The sequence below is a fragment of the Monodelphis domestica genome, chromosome 6 (genome assembly GCF_027887165.1).
Source record: "Monodelphis domestica isolate mMonDom1 chromosome 6, mMonDom1.pri, whole genome shotgun sequence".
In the NCBI taxonomy this organism is placed as follows: domain Eukaryota; kingdom Metazoa; phylum Chordata; class Mammalia; order Didelphimorphia; family Didelphidae; genus Monodelphis; species Monodelphis domestica.
In genome coordinates, this window is record NC_077232.1 from 26,973,563 (window position 1) to 26,992,243 (window position 18,681).

At 39.0% G+C, this 18,681-nt stretch overlaps 1 pseudogene; it reads right to left on the reverse strand.

The window, feature by feature from the left end:
- Positions 1-5,073: 5,073 nt before the first annotated feature.
- Positions 5,074-5,872, reverse strand: LOC100619908 (olfactory receptor 4B1-like; annotated as a pseudogene).
- Between the last annotated feature and the right edge of the window lie 12,809 nt (positions 5,873-18,681).

An 18,681-nucleotide genomic window follows, 5' to 3' on the forward strand; every position in this document is an offset into this window, starting at 1 on the left:
ACTGAGGCAAGCATGTCTTCTAGCTGATGGTAAAAGGACTAATATTTATACAGACTCTCACTATGCATTTTCAGCATGTCATGCAACAAGAAAGACATGGAAACAATGAGGTTCAATTACTGAATCAAGAAAACCAATTGCACATGCAGAAATCATGCCTGAGTTGTTGGATGTTATCCAAAAACCAAAACAGCTAGCAATGATCCATTTTAGAAGTCATACTTCTGGCAGAGATTTAGTCTCTAAAGGAAAACATAGAACTGATATTACTGCTAATTTTGCAGACAGGAATGCTCCGGTGTATGTAATGAATTTGTGAACTACTGAGTCTGATGATTTAGAAAGAGCTCATGTAGACTCAGGAATTCAGAAGTAGAAGGAAAAATTTGGAACAAGGAAAGAACATGGAATATGAGTTGCAAACACTGGAAAACCTCTGTTACCAAAATGTTTTTATACCTATTTGTGTCAAGCCATTCACAAAAAAGATCATTTTGGTACTCAAACTGTAGTAGACTCTGTAAAGAGACAACATTTAGCACCAGGAATAAGTACTGTTGCAAATAACCTCTGTACTACTTGTTCTGTTTGCCAAAAATTCAATCAAGTTGCATTCAGAAAAAAAGGTTTGGGTGGTAGGCCTTTGGCATATTGTCCATTCAATAATTTGCAAATACATTACATAAGCATGCCAAAAGCTGGAAGATACAAGTTTTGCCTTGTAATTGTAGATAAATTAACAAAATGGCCTAAAGTTTTTCCATCTAATATTAATACAGCTAGCTTTGTGGTGAAAGTATCACTTAAGGAAATTATTCCTAGCTTTGGTGTACCACTTACCATAGATTCTGATAAAGGATGTCATTTTACATGAGATATCCTGAAAAGAGTCTATGAGAATCTAGTAATAATACTTAAATATCATGTTCCTTATCATCCACAAAGTTCAGGTCAAGTAGAGCATGGGAATAGGGAACTCAAGTCTATAGTGGGGAAAATTTGTGCTGAAACTCATCTAAAATGGCCAGATATTCTTCCCAAAGCACTGTTTTACCTATATACAAGACCAAGAGCATATTTCCATATATCATTTTATGAAACACTCTTCAGATATGCTCCACTGCAGGCAAAAACTTGTAAGACTGTTTATACATCTCTCTTAGGAGGAGATTGTCAAGTTGCTTCATATTTAAGTGCATTACAACAACAACTTAGAGAACTGCATGATATGGGTGTATTGATCCAATCTGGTCCATTTGATTATTCTCTTCATAATTGTCAACCAGGTGATATGGTGTATGTGAAAATTTTTGCAAAAATATCAGCAACATAAGAGAGTTGTATAGGTCCTTATACAATTGTGTTAGTTTCACCATCTTCAGTGAAAATATTAGGAAGAGATTCGTGGTACCATTGTTCACATGTTAAATTAGCTCATGGAATTGATAACGAAAATGTAGAAACTATAGAAGAAGAAAATGAAGAAGAATAAGTAATCAGAAGCTGAGATTCATCAGTCAATAGAGTCTACAGTCAAAAAGATCAGTAAGGAGAGCACCATTCAAGTGGAAGAGGACATTGCAGATGAAGAGGAGGATTCAGAAAAATGATAGACATTGTAAAAAAGACTGAAAGACTTATAAATATTAAGAAGATGAAGACTTTGAATGGAATTTCCAATGAAGAGGATCAAGTGATTGATGGACTAATGGTTTTAAGGAATTTGGGTAACATAACAAAACATATATTTATAAGCATTCACCAATACATTTTACTACTATGAATTTTGGAGAGGAAGAATTCTTCAAACAAGATGAGAAGAAGAAAAATCAAAAGTTTTGGTAAGTATATTACATGCAACAATAACACAACAATAACACTGGCATAACACTAACAAAACAACATAACATAGCATGAATAACAACATAACAAACACATTTACACAAAAACATACCCATGTTTGGGATACATTGATTCAGTAGTGGAATAAGTGAAATAATGTAGAGCTAGAGACTAACAATGTTATAAGTAGTTATATATAAAGTACTTAGTTGCTAACAAAAAAAGCTACTTAGTTTACAATAGTAATAGTATAGGTAGATAAGATTAGATTTAGGAGATTTTATTAAGATTAAGATACTGAACTACACCACAAAATACATTACAACATACATAACCAATATACATTATATCACACATGACATATAACATCACATATCACACAAAAATGTAAATACATATGTAAATATATGTAACTAGTGTATATTATATTTAGGATAATAAAATTAATTGTATTATATTGTATGTATATGTATATATGTAACATGTGAAAATGCGAAGTGTATAGATGTGTATATGTATAACATATATGCATGTATTGTGTGTTGTATGTATATATGTAAAACTTATGTACATAAATCATATTTGCTAAGTTCTTAACATATACTATGGTTATGTTTAATTTTCATCTATTGTTAAAGGTATTTGCATAAGTAAGTTTGGTGGTTTGGTTTAATTTTTTTGTAAAATTTATGAATGTTGTGTTTATTGTATTTTTTGAAAAGTTTTGTCTGTTTGCTGTTTATGCATTGCAATAGTAGGAGAATTTTCTGTATTAGTTGATAAGAGTACTATTTTATGATTTTAACGTTTTGCATGAATTTGTGTTTGTTTTTTATTTTAATGTTCAGTGCTTGTTTTGCTTTTATATATATTCAATCTGTATTTTCAACATTGTAATTGTTCATTGTATAATTTCCTTTTTTCCTTTCCTTGATTAAATCCCTAGAATAGGATAGTATCAGATAGAATAAGATAGATGAGTGTAGGATGTTTATTATTTGGGGTAGAAATTTTAGTTTAAAGCAAATATAACTTTGTTAGCACACAAGTGTATTCAACACGATTTTGGCTTTGTGCAAAGGGGGAAACTGTTGGAAGTGATTTTAGCAGGAGTAAGCTGAAAGCAGGAGATTCTGCAGGCCAACATTCTGGGGCTCTCAGGAGTTGAGGGACTGATCACACAGACAGTTTCTTGGGAGCAGTTGGATTTCTTCTCTGGAGGAGAGAGGGAGACTTGAAGCTGCCTGGAAACTGGACCTTCCTACAATCAAAATCATCTTAAGGAGGTGATAGAGATAGTGGATAAAATTACACTGGTGGATGGTATGTGTTAACCCATCACTCCCCTTCTGATCCTGATTCTGGCAGTGCTACTCTTCATCCTGGAACTTCTGCTTGACCCAAAATGGACCCCAATTGTATGAGATTAACTTTGACGTTTGTTCTTGCTCCTACTAAACCCTCCCTAATATTATATAAATACATATATATAAAACAAGTACCCCAAGAGTCAGTATGCATTGTCTTCACATGTCTATTTTCATTCCCTGCCCAAATTCATTTTCCCCCACAACTTCCTCATTGCATTCTTCACTTCTGCACATCTCAAGGTATAGATTCAACATTAGAGTAGTAGTGGTAGTCTCTCAGTGACCGAGAATGACAATTGTCTTTGTGTATTATCATCTATTGATGTACCCTCATGTGGCTTTGAAGTCCAAAGACTGAGGCGCAGAGTTTGTGGCACATGGGGCATGGGACACCAGTTGTTACAGGAGGTGCGGTTGTGGCCTGGTGTCGGCATTCACGCGCAGTGGCAAGATGTCGACTTCGCTCATCTTCAAAGGTGGTGGCGGCATGGTTAATGTGGGTTTGCCAGTTGCTTCTGTCAGAGGCAGCGAGTTCTAGTTGCTTTGGTGTAATGCCATCCCACTTCAAGTTTGACTTTAGCTGATCCTTGAATCTCTTCTTGGGTCAACCTTGTTTCCTGAGTCCAGCTGACAGTTCACCATAGAATACCTGTCTTGGTATTCGCTGTGGGTCCATGTGGATGACATGTACAGACCATCGTAGCTGGGTTTTGAGGACCATTACTTCAATGCTGGTGGAGTTGGTTCTGTCGAGGACTTCCTGGTTGGTGATTCGGTCCTGCCATCAGATCCTCATGATTGACCGGAGAGAGCGTTGGTGGAATTGCACCAGCTGTTTCATGTGCTTCCGGTACAGTGTCCATGTCTCACAACTGTACAGAAGTGAGCTGAGGACCACTGCGTTATACACTTTGAGCTTCGTCGCAGTGCTTCTACTGCTGTGTTGGAGGACTTTGCAGCGCAGCCGCCCGAGTGCCTGGCTGGCCTTTTGGATCCTGGCATTAATCTCATGGTCTAGGGACGCGTCGTTGGCGATGGTGCTGCCCAGGTACTTGAAAGTGTTGATGTTAGAAAGCTGCGTGCGGTCGATTATAATGCACGGCTCATTAGTTGGCCTCCCTGGTGCAGGTTGAAACAGCACCTCTGTTTTGCTGAGGCTGATAGTCAGGCCAAACAGTTTTGTTGCGGTAGAGAACCTGTCCACAATGGTTTGAAGATAATTTTTTTTGGTGGGCCATGAGAGCACAGTCATCTGCGAAGAGAGCTTCCAGGATGAGTCTCTCTGTTGTCTTTGTTTTTGCAGTCAGGTGCCGAAGGTCGAATAGTGAGCCATCCAGTCGGTATTTGATGTAGACGCCCAGGTCTAGATCCATCACAGAATGTCGTAATACTTGGGTGAAAAATAGGTTGAATAGTACCAGAGCGAGGACACAGCCTTGTTTCACGCTATTGGAGATGTTGAAGCGATCAGAAGTCTCTCCACCAGATAGGACTTCCCCTGTCATGTCAACATGAAAGCTGGATCAGTTTGACGAATTTTGCTGGACAGCCGAGCTTGCTAAGGATCACCCACAATGTGTCCCTGTTCAGTGTTAAATGCCTTCGTCACGTCTATGAAGACAATGTAGAGACTCAGATTCTGCTCAAGGCATTTTTCCTGCATTTGCCTCACCGTGAAGACCATGTCGATGGTGCTGCAATCTGGTCGGAAGCCACATTGTGATTCAGACAGGTTCTGCTCTGAAACAAATGACAGGAGTCTGTTGAGTATAACATGAGCGAAGATCTTTCAAGCAGTGGAGAGTAGTGAGATGCCTCTGTAGTTGTCACAGGCGGCTCGTGCGTTACATTGGAGTAACCACTATATAAAATACAGACACACAGACACAAGTTTGTCTTCAGTAAAGGTAGAAGATGACCTCAAGTAGAGAAAGAAAGCAGGACAAAAGAATAAAACAACAACAGTAATGTGAGAGGCACAAGTGGAGAGAGCCTCACATCTCCCCTCTGATGACTGGTTTCTCAAGTGAACCAGGATGACAACATAAGAAGGAGAAGGAAGCATGAATCCATCATACCACTATTACAAACACAATAATTCCTTCCACAACAGTATCAGTACAAGCAAGCTTGAACAAGGGATGGAGGTCACAGAAATAGTGATCAGTGACATTGGGACCACAGAAAGGCAACTGAACAGTCATGAGAATCTGAATGACAGAGTAAAACATGCCCTTAAGTCAGGAACAAAACAACAGTGCATGACACATAGGATCATTCATGATAGTCATATAATGGAGGAGTTTACAAATGGCCACATACTGGTCATAGGCCATTACTGTGAACAGGAGGACCTCAGCACTCCAAATAAATAGAAAAAGAAGATCTGAGTGATGCAGCCATCCAAAGAGCTGGTTTTGTTCTCAGTCAATAAGTCAGAAATGAATTTAGGAACAGATATCTAATAAGGATAAGTAGCCGAGGAAGAAGTACATGGAGGTATTCAGAATTTTGCTGGTATTGACTGTCAAGATGATGAGGCCATTGCCCAAAATTGTGGCTACATACATTTGCAGAAAAACCAGAAAACACACTCTCTGCGCTTCTTTCTGAAAGAGTCCTGTAAAGATTAACTGGGCCACGTTATTTGTTATGGCCATGGAATCCAATCATGTCATATCAGTTCTAGAGAAATTTACTAGGCTTGAAATAAGACAAAAGAAAAAAGAAGTACCATGAATATTTTATTCTTCATATAATTTTCTTCTCAATTCCCAATAATGTTTAATTCCATAATGTCAATATATTTTGTTCACACTTCTTTTTCCTAATCCTTTAGCAATATATTTGGAATAGAATCACAATTGGAAAAGATCTCAGAATTTACCTACTTTATCCCAAACTCTAAAGAAAATCCTCTTTGCAAACTGATAACTGATTATTTAGACTCTCTTCTTTTGAGATAGCTCCTATCATAAGGCAATCTTCCCCAAAATGGAGCTAGAATCATTCTCTTAGCTATATCTAGGCATTGCTCCTTGTTCTATCCTCCAAGGCCAAGTAGAGCAAATCAGATCTTTCTTTTACATGATAACTTTTCAAATATTTTAAAAAGAGCCATCATGCATTGTCCCTTAGCCTCATTTTCTACAGATTAATGATCTACAAATTATTTAACCAATCCTCATGTGGAATAGCCTCCTAAATTATCACCATTTCTTATGGCAAATAGAGATTCTAATACACTGTTGGTGGAACTGTGAACTGATGTAACTGTTTGGGAGTGCACTCTGGAATGATGCCCAGAGACTCAGAAAACTGCATATACCCCTACACCCAGAAATAGCACTATTGGGTCTATTTTCCAAAGAGATCATGGAAAAAGAAAAAGAACTTTATTATATCTCTCAAACTATTTATAGCAGCTCTCTTTGTGGTGTCAAAAAACTGAAAACTGAGAGGATCTTCTCAACAGGAGAATGGCTAAATAAGTTGTGACATAAAATTGTTATGGAATACTACTATACCATAAGAAATGATGAGCACATTAATGTCAAAAAATTATGGAAATACATACACAGTGAAATGAGTAGAACTAAAAGGACAGTATATTATAAGAATAAAGGCGCATATCCAAATATGCCAAGTGTTATTTTTATAAGATTTAATAATAATAACTTGAAGCAAAGGAAAGAATACCTTCAGTAAAGAGAAAACTTCCCAGAATGCACACCAAGGAGAGAACACAGAGCCTCCAGAGAAGCACCAAGGGCAGCATTTTCAGCATACTTATTTCCTAAATGTAAGCACACAGTCAGGATGTAAAGAAAAGGGATGCTGGGCAATGTAGTTCAGGAGTATAGAATTTCTATTTACACAATATACAGCTACAGATTTAATGCCTGAAGAATATTTTTGAATATCCATCTCCAGAGAAAGAACTATTAAATAGAAATATGAAAGGTATTATTTATATGTGTATTTTTGGGGTAAATAATACCTTGTATATAAGTTCTTTGATGGCAGGGTTTGTTTCAGTCTTTCTTCATATCCATAGACCTTAGCATAGTGTCTTACTCAGAGTAACTGTTTAATAAGTGCTCAAAGCTTGATAAGTTGATTTCCAGCTTAGTAGACCTTTATTCTTTGGGCAACACCATCCTGTAAACCTCAAAATTCCTTAGACTTATAAATGTTGGAAATTTCACCATTGGGATATTTCATACTTGGAAAATTTCTTACTAATAGTCTATTGGAATGGGAAGCCCATTGGCATGGGAGGTTCCTTCTCTTCCCTTCTTAAGATTACTTTAGGACAGAAACCCTTTGCTGAACAATGGAAAGGACTTTGACCTATGCTTAAGCATAGAACAGGAATTTCTTTGAGTCTTGATTGATTTTAGAATTGATACAATGGAGATACTTGGAATAAATCTCCACCCTATTCAGTCCTAATAGGATTGAGTAAGGACTGCAGCCTAGATCAAAATTTAATTATTCCAATCTCTACCCTACTCAAGTTAACAGGATTTAGAAAGGGCTGTAGCAAAGGAGTAAAGATTTAATCATTTGAAAATATGACCTTCAAGAGACATGTGCAAAAGCCAGAAACCGCTGGGCGGTCCTGGGTTAAGCTAGAGCCTCCATTGGCACAGGGAAATTGATGAACAGTGATTGGTAGATGGGAGAACTGAGGGGGGGAAGGTGGAGAGTTGGTCGGTGTGGTTCCTGTGGCTCTGAGAAGGCTTGCTCTGAAGGAAGCTGAAGGTGGGGGCCTCTGAGACTGTTTCTCCATTTTGGACACGTGAGTAATAGGGACTGATCTCTTTTCTTTGCCCCAGCTATCTAAGGGCTTGGGCCTTTTGGCCCAGCCTAAACAGAAGGGGTATTTAAGCCCTATTCCCTTCTCTCCCTTTTTCTCTCTCTCTATCTCTAATTCCTTTCTTACTCCTATTGTAATTAAACTCCAAAAAAGGCTGACGGCTGACTTGAGTTTTTCATTTAGGAATTACATAGCTGATTCCTTGGCGACCTTAAATTAATATATATCAGTCTTTTAAAGTGATTCCCTTGTTACAATCCAGAATCCAGGATTATCTCTGCCATAATGGATCACTGCAGTGGAATTACAGTATTATGAATTTTAGAGCTAAAAGGAACCTTAGCAAAATTCCAATTCCTTCTTCTTTCCAGTGGGGAAACCCAGAATCAGAAAAGCTTGTTGATGAGCAACACAACTGAGATTATAAGTGGCAAAACCAGAATTTGTTGTTATTCCATCCATATAAAATGCATTAACCAAGACGGTTGGTATACAAGAAAATGGATTTTGAAAAACATATGGTGAAACACATGAATGATGGAAAGAAAGCTAAGTGGCTGTGTGGATTAAGAGCCAGACCTAGAGATAGGAAGTCCTGGGATCAATTCGGGCCTCAGATACTTCCTAGATGTGTGACCCAGGGCAAGTCATTTAACCTTGATGGCCTGGCTTTTACTACTCTTCTGCCTTGGAACCAATATACAGTATAGTTCTAAGACAAAAAGTAAACATTTTTTAAATGAGAGACAAAAATTATATGAAGAAATGCCCTGGAAAGAAGCTACAGAAAAACATACTTGGGTTCTTCATCTATTACATGAACATGGACAGAAGCAGTAAAGTAGTAAATATGAGCATTACCATCATAATTTTTGCAAAACCCTTCACCTTTTCTCATTCCAAAAATCTAGAGAGGAAAGTGCTATTATTACCACCATTTTACAAATGAGGAAGCTGAGGCAGAGACCTTTAAAGTGACTTGCCCAGGATTATACAACTAGTGCATGAGGCTGAATTTGAACTCAATTCTTTCTGAATTCCAGTTCTCTATCTTACGCTATATATGTATTGCATAAACAACTATTGTATATATATTAATATATAGGTACCTATATACATATGTATATATGTAATATATACACACATAAATATTTCAATGGCATCCTGAACAAGGGAAAAATATAAAAAAGACTCACTTTACAAGTTTCATACTCCATTCTCTATACATTTGTACTTGGAATCTCAAAAAATCTCTGCAATTTTAAACTGTTAAAGCTTTTTAAAGTTGTATTGAAGTTTTAAAATAACAAAGCTTAACAGGTCACTAAGACTTTGAGGTCACCATGTATATTTAAGGGAATGGTAGAGAAGAAGAGGGGCAACAAGACTCAGAAGACACTACTGTCTCAGAAAAGGAAAAGAAACTGGCAAGTAACTTAGCAAGAATGGGAGAGAAAAAACACTAATTCAATTATATATATATATTGTATATTAAAATAACCCAAAGAGGCCAAGGGTAAATTAATGAATTAACAATAACCCCAGAATCAAAATGGAAACTTTTAATGACAGATCAGATTGTCTAATAAACTTCTTTAGTATCTATGTATTAAGATATCTGACAGGAATTCCTCAAAAAATAACTTGATAATTGGTGAGAATTATAGAAATGTTTTAAAAGAATGTGGATTTTCTCTTCAATAATATTAATTAGGGAGAAAAGAGGAAAGCCTAAGCCCAATTAGGTCTAAATTCAAAAGCACCAAACAAGAAATAGATGATACTCCATCTCAGTTTATGGACAGACTTATTGTAGGGAATATATATATGGACTTTGATCTATCCAGAGAAAGAGACATTAGACAAATACATAGACAATTCGTTAAGCATTATTATTCAGTGGTAAAAGACTACTTTAAAACTAGCTGCCCAAACTGGGATTCTGTGGACCTCAAAGAATTGAGGAGAGCAGCAGTCTACATTTATAAATCAATCAATCAATCAATAAAGAGACATGAGGAAAACAGTAAATCAGTAGAAGACTTAAAGAAAGAAATTGAAATGTTAAAACGAAAACTGAAAAATCATGAAGAGACCATACCCCCTTTTCAGCAATCCACAGATAATTCAATAACATGTCTTTACTGTGGAAAAAGAGGTCATGTAATGATGGTCTATAAGAACTGACTACGGAAAAAAAAAGAAATAATAACAACTTTAGAAATAATAACTATAGAAATAATTGTAATGATGATCATAGAAATCACAACTTTAGAACTGATGGAAATAACTATAATGACTATAGGAACCAAAATTTTCGAAATCAAAATCATAGTGTTTTGTAGTAAAAATCAACTGAGCCTCACTCTGTAAGGGACAACAGAATGTCCCACAACAGAATATTCTGGGCAAGGTCCCAGGAATTACAGGATCCCTGAAGTATGCCAGTAGTCACATAGTCAACTACCTTTCATGTCTGTCCAAGGGCCCACCTGATAAGTGTAAATCTTGAAATCTCTCAGACTTGTGAATGTTAAAAATTTCCCCATCAGGGAATTCTTAATTGGAACAAATTCCCTACTGAGAAACATTTCCCATTTTGATGTGAGAACTCGCCAGGATCAGAAATGGGAGGACCTCTACTCCACCTGTACTTAAGACTGCTTTAGGGGAGAAAACTCATTGCTAAACAAAAGAAAGTACTTGGATCCATGCATATGGTGGGGCAAGGAGTTCTTTGAGCCAGGCCTGTTTTTAGAATTGATACAATGAGATGCTAGGTACCTAAAAGGGTCAGGAAAGTTTTCTCTTGATGAGATTAGTTGACTCAGCTGTGTTTTCTCTCGTTCAGACATACTGAGGATCTTGGTCGACACAGCATCATTTTTTCTGATTCAGACTTACTGAGGAGATTGGTCAACTTAGCAGGAATTCAGATGGGCAGTCCTTTGGAAAGCGTCTACAGTGATTGATAGATGTAGGGACTTAGGGGAGGTGACATAGGAGAAAAACCCCTATATAAGAAAAAGCAGAATCTCTTGATAGAGGTATATCCTTTTGGAGAAATCCTTTTGGAGGATCTCTGATGAGGATCGCTTGGGAAGAATCTCTTGAGAGAGGCTCTGGAGAAAGGCCCTTTGGAACAGTCTCTGGGTGGAAGGCTCTCTGGTGAAGTCAGCTGAGATGGAGCTGGCCTGGTGTCACTAAAATCCTTGTTTAGTCAGACCTTGTGGTGAGTGTTAAAAAACTGACTGATTTCTCTCTTAAGGCTCAGGTCTAGGCCATATTGGCTTGAGGCCCTTCATACTTATTCCTTTCTTACTCTCTCTCTCTTTCTTTGATTACTCATTGTATTGCTAATTAAAATCTCTATAAAACCCAATTGACTTGGGTATTTGAATAATTGGGAATATTTCCCTGGCAACCACCTTATATTTGATTTTAAAACCAAGACACTGTAGTGAAACATATTTCTGCAGTCAAATTTACTCACCCTCTCTTATATCTATCACAATTTATATCTTCCACCATTTTAACTCACTACAGTTTAAGACCTCAACCATTTTAAATCTCACATAAGCCTGCCTTTCATGTCTGCCTGGCATCACCTACCTGTTATGCTTAGACAACATCATTAACAGAATGTTCTAAAAATATTGTTGTTCTCCCTTTTTCATGTAACTCAACTATGGCCACTATAACTTATATAATATACCCCATTCAGACTGCGCTTCAGGGGAACTCACTTGGCTGAGTTTCCCCTAGTGAGCTAGTAATAAAGACTTCTCCTTGCCTGACTTGCATTGTTACCGTGTGCTCCTTGGGTGGTCTACACTCAGATCCCAACATATGGGGGCTCGTCCAATTGATATGACACCCTGAGGGCCTCCAGAACAAGGGAAGTTCTCTCCTAGCTTTTGTGGAGACTCTCCAGAGGTGAGCTGAGTGGCTGTGCTGTGTGCTTTGTTGTGTGATTGTGTCTGGGAGGATTTCGGGCTCTGGGTGGACTTACGACTTAGTGGACAGATTAATAGGCGTGCCTTCCTGGCAAGATAGAAGGTCGTCCTATGTCAAGTCCCCAGATGAAAGCCCAATTCCTCACCTTTTTTGAATGAAGACTGGTGACTACCACAGTACCTCTTTCCCACAAGGGACCAGGTTGGGAAAACCAGGAAGTGAGTCCATTCAGACAGGTGGGAAGGGAGTCATACGAAAGCTTGGAGACAGATATATGGAACTTCAGAATGTTGGAGGCCTTCTGTCCCCTAGGAAATAAGGAGGTGACCAGGGTTAGAGGCCCTGGCAGATTTAGAGATCAGGGTTAGAGGCCCTGGTGGAATTAGATTCCAGGAAATCCTGTAGTGGGTGCACTATGGGCACAGGATACATAAGAAAAAAAACTGGGTCTTTTTAGAAGGACACCAGGAAGGGCGAGTCGGAGTCCTGAGCAAGCTCCATCCCCATTTCAAATTTTGTGTGGTTCCACAAAAAGGATTCTTTGTCTGTCTTTTTGTCTATCTGTCCTTTCTGTAACACTTCTCTGGCCAGAAATGGGCCAAAATCAGTCAGTCCTCCTGGACTTGGTCCTGAGCCACTATCTGGACTTTAAAGCCCATGCCCATAAATTGGGAGTGACAGTAAGGTGGGGAAAACTACAAAACTTTTGTAACTCATAGTGGCCCACTTTCGGTGTTGGATGGCCCTGGGGAGGTACTTGGGAGAAGTCAGTCATCTCTGGCCGTATTCTCCTTCCTGGCCCAGAGGAGCATCCAGACCAAATGCCATATATTCTAATTTGGCAGGTTCTGGTTTTAGATTCCCCCATCCTGGCTTCAGTCAAGTGTGGAAGCATCCAGCTCGAGAAACAATCAGCTTGCCCTGGCTAGTCGATTACCTAGTGCTGACCATAATATAGCTCAGAAACCACCCCCAGTGTTACCTACCCCAGAGGAGCCTCCCCTGGATCCTCATATTCCTCCACCACCCTATGTGCCAGGATTCCAGCCTGCACTCTACCCTCTGTTGCCCCTTCAGGAAGGGAATAATGAGGTGGCGGTGGTAGTCCCCCTGGCGGAATTCCCCTCTCCTGCACACCACACTTGGGGCACCATGAACATCATGTTCCCAGCCCTGAAGTTCCCTCTTCTACTATTACCCTCCCCGTTTGCAGAGTTGGTCCTATGGTGCCAGAAGGTCCTTTAGTCCACCAATATTGGCCTTTCACTTCAAGTGATCTTAATAATTGGAAACATCAAAACCCACCCTTCTCTGAACAGCACCAAAAATTAATCGACCTGATCGAGTCAATTTTCTTGACTCACAGTCCCACCTGGGATGACTGCCAACAACTCCTCCATACTCTCTTTACTTCAGAGGAGCAAGACCACATCTATACTGAGGGGCACGAATTGGTCCTTGGGGATGATGGTCAGCCCACCACAGATCCAACCCATCTGGCTGTTGTTTTTCCCGCTGCCCACCCAGACTGGGATTTTGCCTCAGAGGAATATATGGAGAGTCTTTGAAGTTACTCTTTTGGCGGAGCTCCTTGCAGCAGCCTGAAGCCCACTAATTTGGCTAAAATTGAATCCATATGCCAGGGTCCTGAGGAAACCCCAGCGGCGCTTTTAGAATGCCTACAGGAAGCATTTAGAATTTATTCTCCCCTAGACCCCATGGAACCCACTACTCAAACAGCAGTTCTTTTAGCCTTTGTTAATCAGGTGGCCCCAGATATTCAGAGGAAGCTCCAAAAGCTAGACGAATTTGCCAACCAGCCCCTCTCCGACCTCCTAAAAATAGCCAAGAAGGTTTTTCACTCTTGGGAAACCCTGGAGGAGCAGGCAGAAAGATTCAGATGGGAATACCTTGAGTGCCAAACACAGCTCAAGAGGGAGGAGGAGGAGCGGGAGAAAAAAAATGACAGGAAGAGCTACAATCCTGAGTAGAAAAATCTAGGAGGGAACTCCTGAGAAGCCAACAACAAACAACCCGTATATTAGCAGCCACTCTTGCCTTTTTCACCCTTCCTCTTGCACCCATTAGCCAGCCCAGTTTTGCTTTTGAATTGTTCTCACCCATGTCCAATCTACTATTCAACTCACTTGGACTCGATTGCCCCAAAGCTTAAAATTAATCCCCTCCCTCTTTAGTGATGTTTTGGCTCAAGATTTGCAGCCATTCGGGAAACAGAATCCCGAGGTTACCCTTTTACAATATGTTGATGATCTCCTCTTTGCTGCTCTGACCAAGGATTCTTGTAAAACTGCAATGGAAGCTTTGCTCAGCTTCCTTGATTCAGCAGGTTACCGAGTGAGTGCAAAAAAGGCCCACATCGCTCGCACGGAGGTCTTCTTCTTAGGATACTGCTTGCAGGATGGATTGCACTGGCTAACCCAGGAGATGACCCAAACTATTCTTTCCATCCCAACCCCATCAAACCCTCGAGAAGTTCAGTGGGGTATTGCAGACTCTGGATACTGAGTTTTGCTGCCCTAGCCAAGCCTCTGTATGAGGCCACCCACGAATCCCCCTCCTGGGTATGGACTGCTGATATGGACACTTCTTTTCATCATCTCCATGCAGCTATGCTTGAGGCCCCTGCCCTGGCCCTTCCTGACCCGGACAAGTCATTCCAACTGTTTGTGTGACAGAGGCCAGCAGGATTGCAAAGGGAGTCCTTAATCAAAAATTGGGACCCTGGGACCGACCGGTGGCATATTTATCTAAGCGCCTAGACCCTGTGGCTGCTGGCTGGCCTGTCTGCCTCCAGATTATAGCAGGAGTAGCCCTCCTAGTTAGAGATACTGATAAACTCACTCATGGTCAACCTTTGGTCATTGCCACCTCACATGCTGTAGAAAGCATCCTTCGTCAACCCCCAACCTGTTGGATTTCCCACACCCATCTTACACATTACCAATCCCTCCTCTTGGACAAAAAACTTTCTTTCCAGGTTGTGGCCGCCTTGAACCCTGCCATCCTTCTCCCCACCAGTTTGGGGACTGAAGCAATACACTCTTGCCAGAATGTACTTGTAGAATCCATTTATGCCCGGCATGCTTTGAAAGATACCCCTTTGCAGAATTCAGACTTTATCCTTTTCACTGATGGCAGGAGCTTCATGTCCCCAGCTGGTCGGCGGGCTGGTGCAGTGGTCATGAACAATGCTAGCAAGACTCCTTGGTGTGCCTCCCTTCCAAATGGAACCTCCACTCAGTGGGCTGAACTGGTCGCCCTGACTATGGCCCTGTGCTTGACTAAAGGGAAGTGACTGACAGTCTACACCGATAGCTGATATGCTTTTGCCATCCTGCATGTACATGCCCCAATCTATCCAGAGCGGGGATATATAACCTCAGCAGGTAAGCCTGTTGTCCCACCTCCAGGACATCCAGGGACTCCTGGCAGCTATCTGGGAAACCAAAGCTGTTGCTGTGGTACATACCCCAGGACATCAGCTGGGTACATCCCTAAAGGCAACAGGAAATCGGCTGGCTGATGAAGCTGTAAGGGAAAGGGAAACACAAGAGGGAAAACATATAAAAATTGATTTTATTGTTAAGGAAGGGAAAGGAATAAGGTCTTAGGGATTTACTTATGCTTATTTTTAATTAAAAAACTAACTAACTATGCTAACTAGGTTACTAAACTAAAAGAACTTAACAAAATATCCAAATATCACAGCAGGGGTCCAAAACCAGTTAGAGCCAGGATCTGTTGTTGTTAGATGTCCAAGAAAGTCCTGAGGTCCAAGTGACACTGAATGCTGCCAGCAGCTAGCTACAGGAATCCTTCCTCTGTTCAACAAAGGGAAATCCTCTTGATACCTTCCTCTCAACTTCCTCAGGAGACCAAAAGAAAAGTCCATTGGGGCAAGATGGAATCTTCCCAGATCCTGCAGCTCAGGCTCCCATGAAACCGTTGGTCACATGCCACTGTTAATCATACCTACGTTTGCACTTTTCAGTTTTTGCACAGTTTTGCAGATTGCAAACCTTTCCATTCTTTATTAAAATTGCATATCCAAAAGCTTTAGGCTATGGAAACCTGCCATTTATTGATAAATTTTATGGGACTGTGATTTATGATTGTGTCTGATTCTAGGAAATGGGATCAAAAAAGCACAGATTTTTATCTACACAATGCCATAGAAGCACAGATTTAACCTGAAAAGTGACAAAAGGAGCACACAGGTCAAAAGGAAACCAATCCATTTGAGATTGGTGAACTTCTACACCAATATGAAAGGATTTGGAGCTAGTGTGAGACTCAAGGTTGAGGCACATGACATATGTTAAGACACAGGACTTCTTGATCTACACACCTTGGAAAATACTTTCAATGAAAGTACCTAACAATTGGCTATTCTGGCTCCCCTATCCCTGGGAAATGACAAAAGATCAGACAAAGAAATAACACTTCCTTCTTTTACAGAAAAATCTAGTCTTGTTTTTTCTCTCTTATGACAACTTCCTGTAGTCCTGACTTATAATGGGTAAATACAATATTACTGCAATTTTTCCCCTACAGATTTGTGGGATAAAAATTACTTTTATTGGACCCTAATAAAAAAGACATATTATGAATTTATTCTTTTCTAATTCAGAAATGTTATATATTTAGTTTTTGATATTTTGATTCTGAATTTTTAATTTTTTTCACTCAAAGTTTAATTTTTTCTTTCATTTATTTCTTCTATTTATGTTTTTGGTTTTTCTTTTGATAATTGACTCATACACCCATAACTCAACCACTTTGATTTGATCTAGGTATTGATAAACACTCTCTTCAGGGAGGATTGTATTGTATTTTTATTTTTTTATCCAAAATTTAAAATTTTGTTTGAAAATGATTTCAGGAAAAGAAGTTTGGTAACTCCTTGAATCCAGAGAATGAACTCTTTGAAGAAAGATGCTTGCTGAAACCTACACTGTATCAAGAAGATCCAGAATGAACTTTTGGGTGCAATCAATTGAACAAAAGGGGATTGAACATTTATTGTAAATGTACACTTTTGTGCCAAAGGGGACTGCCCCTAATGTGGCTTATTATCAATGTGCCTAGAAAAAAATTGGTTTTGCTTTCTCTGTTTTCTATTTCTCTCTAACTATTATAATTTCCTCTTAGAAAGTGAAATATTTTATACATCTGTAGTTAGAAATTTTTAGGGCTATAAGATGATGGTGTTAAATGATCAATGGGGAGATAAGTATCCCAATGATCACCAGGGGGAATTGTGAAGATTGGATTTAACTATCTCCTGATTGTAACAATGAAGGTACTTACTTCTTCCTTTATTGTGTAGATTAAATTGTAATTCCCTATCTATTTTTAGATTTTAATCCGCAAAAGTGTTAATAAAGTATTTAAAGCAGATCTACCCATTTTAACTACAAAAAGGTGTTAACCTAACTACAAAATGTGATAACACCCATTTCATACATTGAGTGGGCAATCCTTTAGAGGAGTGTCTGATGTAATTGGTAGACATAAAATTTAAGGGAGGTGACACAAGAGAAAAAGGTCTTTAAATAGAGGAAACTGAAATAAACAAGGAGATAGATCAAAGGATCAGTCACTCAGTGCTGAACTGGAAGACAGACACTTTAGGAGAGACTGGAAGACAGGCACTCAGACTTGGAGTGAGGACACTTGGCTGTGGAACTGGACCCCTGGAGGAGCTCATGCAGGAGACATCAGACTGCTTTCCTTTTAGAGGGTCACCGTGGTGATTGTAAAGGCTGACTTAGTTCCTTGCCCTTTCTGGAGGTGTGAACCTCCAAGAAAGGACCATCATCTTGAGTCTCCTTTTCCCTGATTAGGGCCTTAGAATTTCTACCTGGCTCAGAGGAAGCCAGAGTTTTCTCTCTCTCTCTCTCTCTTTCATTCCTTAATATCTTCCCTCTATTATAAATAAACTACCATAAATTCCATTGTACTTTAGTAATTCATTTTGGGATTTAGAAATTAAATCCTTGGCAACCACAAATTAACATATCAAGTCCAACCAATTAAATTTAACAAGGCATAACTCCAGGTTACCCTTCAAAATGGTTGGATCAGTTCATAGTTCCACCAATAGTGTATTAGTGTGTCTTTTTTCCATATCCCCAGCAACATATCTCATTTTGTCCTTTTATCACTTTAGCTAATGTTATGTGTGAGATGATATCTCAGATTTTTTTGATTGCCATTTCTCACATTAATAATGATTTAAGCATTTTTCATATGTTTATGTAGCATTTTTATTCCTTCCTCCAAAAACTATCAATTCATATCCTTTGACCATTTCTCAATTGAGGAATGACTCATATTCTTATAACTTTAATAAATTTCTCTATATGTTTTAGATAGGAGACCTCTTTCTGAGAAACTATTAAATTGGCTATACTGCTTTTACTTGCACAAAAACTTTTCAGTTTAATGTAATCAAAATTATCCATTTTACTTCTCATGATGTTTTTTATCTCTTGTTTATTCATAAGTTACTCTTCTATCCCTAAATCTGATAGTTAATAAGTTCCTTATTCTTCTCATTTGCTTATATTTCCATTTAAGCCTAGGTCATAGATCCATGTTGAAATTATCTAGGTAAATTGTTTAAGATATTTATTTATATCTAGTTCTCAAATACTGAATTCTTAC